The sequence below is a fragment of the Triticum urartu genome, chromosome 4A (assembly GCF_056163025.1).
Source record: "Triticum urartu cultivar PI428250 chromosome 4A, HENAU_Tu73, whole genome shotgun sequence".
In the NCBI taxonomy this organism is placed as follows: Eukaryota; Viridiplantae; Streptophyta; class Magnoliopsida; order Poales; family Poaceae; genus Triticum; species Triticum urartu.
This window is the reverse complement of record NC_141876.1, coordinates 359448034-359454146: the sequence shown is the minus strand read 5'-3', so window position 1 is coordinate 359454146 and position 6113 is coordinate 359448034. Positions and strand designations below refer to the sequence as shown.

Here is a 6113-nt window from a genome sequence, read left to right as displayed (position 1 = left end):
ATGTAAGCGCCCATCCTACTTTTAACACACTTGGTGGGCCCATAACCCACAGTTCCACAGGATCGAAACCTGACTCTCCTTTACAACCTTGATTTTGAAGTATCCTTTGCACATGGCTTCGTATGAAATTCACAAGCCGTCGTCCTATGGATGACCTAGTCTCGTATCAGACGCAATATTTCTTTTCATTGCTCTGAACACCTTTCGCCTTCTGATTAGGCATCAAAGCGATTGCCCGCCTGCTCAAAACTTCTTATGGTACCTTCTTATTTTTCTCTCGATGTTTTCTTAAGATCAATTCGAGAGTTACTTTCTACCACAACCCCTGAGTTATCTATCAGTTGATCAACCTTGTAGAGGTCCGTTCTTCCAAAGTTACCCCTTATCATTTTTGTAAGTACGTTGGAGTTTCCAAAGAAAGGATGACGACTTCATCACGATGACGTGAAGTAGAGAAATGTAGACATCAATGAAAGGGGTCACCTTCTTCGAGAAGAGAAGCCAAGATCAAGAAGACTCGTTAGAGTTTCGTAACCAACTCTTTTCCCTTACCGCACCTCTTAAATATCGGGACGAGATTTCTTGTAGTGGAGGAGAATTGTGACGCCCGGATAATTAAGCTACAGTGAACCACTGCTAATGATGCCACGTCATCTCGATTACTGTTGATAAACTTGCATTGATTCGAAACAGATTCGTCTTCAAATTCAAAATCAAGTCAAATGCTAAAGGTTTTCAAATATTAAAACTAAAATGTTTGAATTATTCTATAAATTCCCCTAATCATTGTCATGATGAAACCAACATCATTGGACTCGCCATTTAATTCCTAGGAAAATTTAAAGTGGTCCAACAGCTGCCCCAAATAGCCAATTCAAAATAAATAAATGTTTATGTATTTTCATTTAACTTGAAACTTTTTGGGCCTCTCCAAAATATTGTGTTCGAGCATTGTGACAAGTTGTGTAGTCAATAAAATTCTTTTGGTATTGAATTAAAATGCAAAACATTGAAGAAAATACAAAACAGAAAAATAAATAGAAAAAGGCCTAAACACCTACTGTGCCATTGGGCCTAAATGCACAGTGCACTCCGCCCAGCCCACAGTGGCCTTTTCCCCAACCTCTGTACAGAGGCAGGGAGGCCATGGCGTGATGGACGCGCCCCCGCCGTCCACGCCGATGTTTGATGCCGTGTCAAGCATCCAACGAACCCTCTAATGGATAAGAGCACCCCGGCGCCTTTGGACAAACCCTCGCCCCGTTCCCCCTCTTCCTCGCTCGTCCTCTTCTCTGCAACGCGCGCAGCCGCAGCCGTTGCCATGGCCTTGCCGTCTGCGCGGCCAACGTCGTCCTCCCCCCGGCTTCCCCTTTGTCGTCTATGTCACCTGCGAGGACCAGCTCGAGCCCCCTCGCGCTGCATCGCCTGGATCGAGTCATCTTCTACCTCCGGTCGTCGCTCGTCGCCGCTTTGATTTGTCGCCTCCAAGCCTTCCCCGAGCTTGCTTTGCACCTCTACAGGTTCGCGGTGAGCTCCTTGGCCAATTCCCCTCGTTCCCATCTTCGATCCACTCCGTTAGGCTCCATCTCGTGTTCGTCTGTGGCCGCCATGGCCGGAGGCTAAGCTTCTGCTTGCGTGTTCTGCTGCTCATACTGCAACTAGTTGCTGTTGCGTGCTACTGCTAACTGCTACTCCAATGTTGTCGCTAGCTGCTTCTTCCTTGCCCTGCCCGCTCCCTGCTCTTCGCTGCTTCCGCCGCCGCCGCAGCACTTGCCCCGCCGCTCGCCGCCCCTTTCCTCGCTGCCTGTCCGCGCCGCCGGCGCCTAACCGTGTCTGCCGCCGCTCCCACTACGCCCAGGCCGGGCCCTGTCCCGCGCGTGGCCTCACCATCCCGCCGGCTGCTCCTGTTGTTGGCCATGGCCGAGTGGCCATGCACGCATGTGTGAGTGCATTCTGTGTGGTGTGCGTGCATGTGTGTTCTGGGTATGCGGCCGGCCCTATCCAGATTAGTACTACTAATTAGATTAGTTTAGGGCTGCTACTTTATATGTAAATTAAATAGCCTATGGGTTTGTGACAAGTGGTTCCTCACACTAAATAACCCATTAGTTAAAAGGCAAGTCAATGACATCTGGGACCAACTGTTAGATTAATATGCTAAAATTAGATTAAAAGATCTAAGTCAATGACACGCGGGACCCACTTACACTATTCAGGTGTTGACCAGTCAACCCTTAACTGGATCGACCCAACCCCACTGGCCCCACTGTCATACTCACATGCTAGGGTAGCACTAGGTGACAAAAGTATATTCCGTTTTTAATTCGAATTATGTAAATCCAGAAATTGTTTAAATCTTTGAAAATTAATATAAAATAATCCGTATCTCGGATGAAAATACTTTGTACATGAAAGTTGCTCAAAACGACGAGACGAATCCGAATACGCAGCCCGTTCGTCCGCCACACATCCCTAGAATAGCGAACATGCAACTTTTCTCCTTCGGTTTATCTGTCCGAAAATGCGAAACACTGGGAACACTTTCTCGGATGTTTCCCCCCTTTGTCGGTGTCACCTAGTACTGCGTTAGGTCACCTCTAGCACCGCGTATTACCATGTTTTGCTTTGTGATGCTTTGATTGCTCTGTTATTTATTGTGTCCCCTCCCCCCCCCCCCCTCGTTACTTCTTTCCGGTAGACACCGAGACCGACGCCGCTGCAACCTAGTACGACTACGGTGTTGACGACCCCTCTCTCTTGCCAGAGCAACCAGGCAAGCCCCCCCTTGATCACTAGATATCGCCTACTCTTCTCTCTACTGCTTGCATTAGAGTAGTGTAGCATGTTACTGCTTTCCATTAATCCTATTCTGATGCATAGCCTGTCATTGTTGCTACAACTGTTGATACCTTACGTGCAATCCTAAATGCTTAGTACAAGATGCTAGATTATCATCAGAGGCCCTACATTCTTGTCCGTCTGCCATGCTATACTATCAGGCCGTGATCACTCGGGAGGTGATCATGGGTATATATTATATATCTTATATATGATATATGTGATGACTAAAGACGGGTCGGCTCGTAGGGTACCCGCGAGTGATTCACGGATTGGGGACTGAAAGGACCTTTGTCCCGACGGCCCTTTGGGTGGATCTTTGTGGCGGAGCGACAGGGCACGTTGAGACCACCTAGGAGAGAGGTGGGCCTGGCCCTGGTCGGCCTTCGCAGTTACTTCAAGATAACACGCTTAACGAGATCTTGGTATTTGATCTGAGTCTGGCTACTGGCCTATACGCACTAACCAACTACGCGGGGACAGTTATGGGCACTCGACGTTGTGGTATCAGCTGAAGCCTTCGTGACGTCAGCGACTGAGCGGCGCGCGCCGGGTTGGACTGGAACGCCTGCTCTTTTATAAGGGAGGCTAGGTCTGCTCACCAGCTGCCCTCGCAACGTGCAGGTGTGCAATGGGCGATGGGCCCAGACCCCTGTGCCATAGGATTTAGACCGGCGTGCTGACCTCCCTGTTGTGCCTAGGTAGGGCTGTGACGTGTTGATCTTCCGAGGCCGGGCATGACCCCGACAAGTGTGTCCGGACAAAGGGGGTCGAGCGTGTTGGGAAATGTGGTGCACCCCTGCAGGGAAGTTAATCTATTCGAATAGCCATGATCTTCGGTAACAGGACGACTTGGAGTTGTACCTTAACCTTATGACAACTAGAACCGGATACTTAATAAAACACACCCTTCCAAGTGCCAGATACAACCCGGTGGTCGCTCTCTAACAGGACGACGAGGAGAGGATCGCCGGGTAGGATTATGCTACACGATGCTACTTGGTGGACTTACCTTCTGCTCTCTTCTACATGCTGCAAGATGGAGGTGGCCAGAAGCGTAGTCTTCGATAGGACTAGATATCCCCCTCTTATTCCGGCATTCTGCAGTTCAGTCCACATATGATAGCCTTATTCCATTTGATACCAATGCATACATATGTAGTGTAGCTCCTTGCTTGCGAGTACTTTGGATGAGTACTCACGGTTGCTTTGCTCCCCTTTTCCCCCTTCCTATACCCGATTGCTGCGACCAGACGATGGAGTCCAGGAGCCAGACGCCACCGTTGACGACGACTCCTACTACACTGGAGGTGTCTACTACTACATGCAGCCCGTTGACCACGACCAGGAGTAGTTTAGGAGGATCCCAGGCAGGAGGCCGGCGCCTCTTTCGATCTGTATCCCAATTTGTGCTAGCCTTCTTAAGGCAAACATGTTTAACTTATGTCTATACTCAGATATTGTTGCTTTTACTGACTCGTTTATGATCGAGCACTTGTATTCGAGCCCTCGAGGCCCCTGGTTTGTAACATGATGCTTCTATGACTTATTTTATTTGTAGAGTTGTGTTGTGATATCTTCCCGTGAGTCCCTGATCTTGATCGTACACGTTTGCGTGTATGATTAGTGTACGATTGAATCGGGGGCGTCACAAGTTGGTATCAGAGCCGACTGCTTGTAGGAATCCCCCTTCCACACTCCTCGGCCGAAGTTGAGTCTAGTCGATGAAATCTTTTTTACTAACATGGCTGTGTGGCCGATGGGCCCAAGTCACCGTTGGGTGGCATTAGGATCTTTTATTCCTCGTCTATACTCTGGGATTCTGATGTCTCTTCTATTCGGGTGAAATGATTTTTACTAACTCTAACATTAGGGTATCATGATCACATCCACCCGGAGAGCCCCTTCCGTCCAGATGATCGCCGGCTGCACCAAAAGATTTTGAAGTTACTCTCCGATGTTCCCTCGAGACTTGGTGCCCGTTGCTTTTACAATTCCCTATCATCGCTACCCCTATGGATAACCACGTACACTTGCCATTCATACAATCATTCCCGTTGATCTTGTTATTACAAAATACCCCGAAATTGTCTCTATTATTCGGAGTATACTTTGTGCCTACTGTCTTGCAGTTCCTTGCCACATAAATACCCCTACGTATAATTCCTCGCACTTGCCGAGTAGCCGGTCATCCCTAGTTGTTCATGTGTTTCACAAAAGTCCTCGAAATACCATTCGATTTTCTGGAAAACCTCAGCAGCCCATTGCTCTCGGATTCCTTGCCTTCCTGCATTATGGTTAATTCCATACTTCTAGTAATCTCCGTTGGCGTCCCTTGTCATTATCATTTTGAGTCCATTGATTCAATTTGTTGCGAATGCTTGCAATCCTCAATCAGATCCTAGAATTCATCCTTCCGGCTCAGACGTCATTTGGATATGAGCTGGTTCTTGACCAATCAATGCCTTGATCGGTTGTATCCCTAAGTCTATTCAACTTATCCATCCCTAATCAGAGCATTGCTTCTGATCCCTTGTCTTGGAATTCATGATTCCTTTGCATTTAAGCTTTGAGTTAGTCAGTTGTTTCTATAATCTGACCTCCTTGCACTCTTTCTTCCTCTAGTTGAGTACCGATGCTCACATCAGATCCCTTGTGGACCACCAGACCCTTTGTCAGATTTTATCCGACCGTGTCCTTCATATTGAATAACCTTGTGAGCCTTTCCATGGGTATAATGCCTTTGGTAAATTGTATCCTCTGCTTTGTGAACCATGATCTACTTTCGAGCTTGTATTATTTACTCCGAAGTTTGTGGTATATGTTCTAAGATGTCCTGATGGGTTGAACCCATGCCTTCCCTAATTCGTGTGAACCCGAAAGATTTCATGGGTCATACTTATCCGGTATTGCACCAGGCAAAATTTTCAACAACTAATGTCATTTTCGAAATACGAGAGGTGAATGAAAGGTTATGCGTTGAACAAGTAGGAGTCGACCTTGAACCCCGTGTTCATGCCCATGGACCCGATGTATACCTTATCATGGAAGCTTCTCTTAAAATAATTATCCCCTTGTTATAAGTTCATCTTGTATCTGTGGACGTGGTTCCGACCATGTTCTCTTTTAAATACCATTTCTCGTGCAAGTTTAAGCACTTGTCTTCTGCAGAGCATTACCCTAGTCCAACCCTCTACTTTGATCTGTCGTCGAGTATTACCCCCCTGGTATCTCGAGATTATCATGCAACCGAATAACTTCTTATGAGTTCTTCA

At 47.4% G+C, this 6113-nt stretch overlaps 1 long non-coding RNA gene across 1 annotated transcript; it reads left to right on the top strand.

Annotated features, from left to right (window-relative positions):
- The first annotated feature begins 992 nt into the window (after positions 1 to 992).
- On the top strand, positions 993 to 4378 carry LOC147975859 (uncharacterized). The gene is made up of 2 exons (XR_015601146.1): positions 993 to 1527; positions 4092 to 4378. It is a non-coding gene; the product is annotated as an uncharacterized LOC147975859 (long non-coding RNA).
- Positions 4379 to 6113: the final 1735 nt, after the last annotated feature.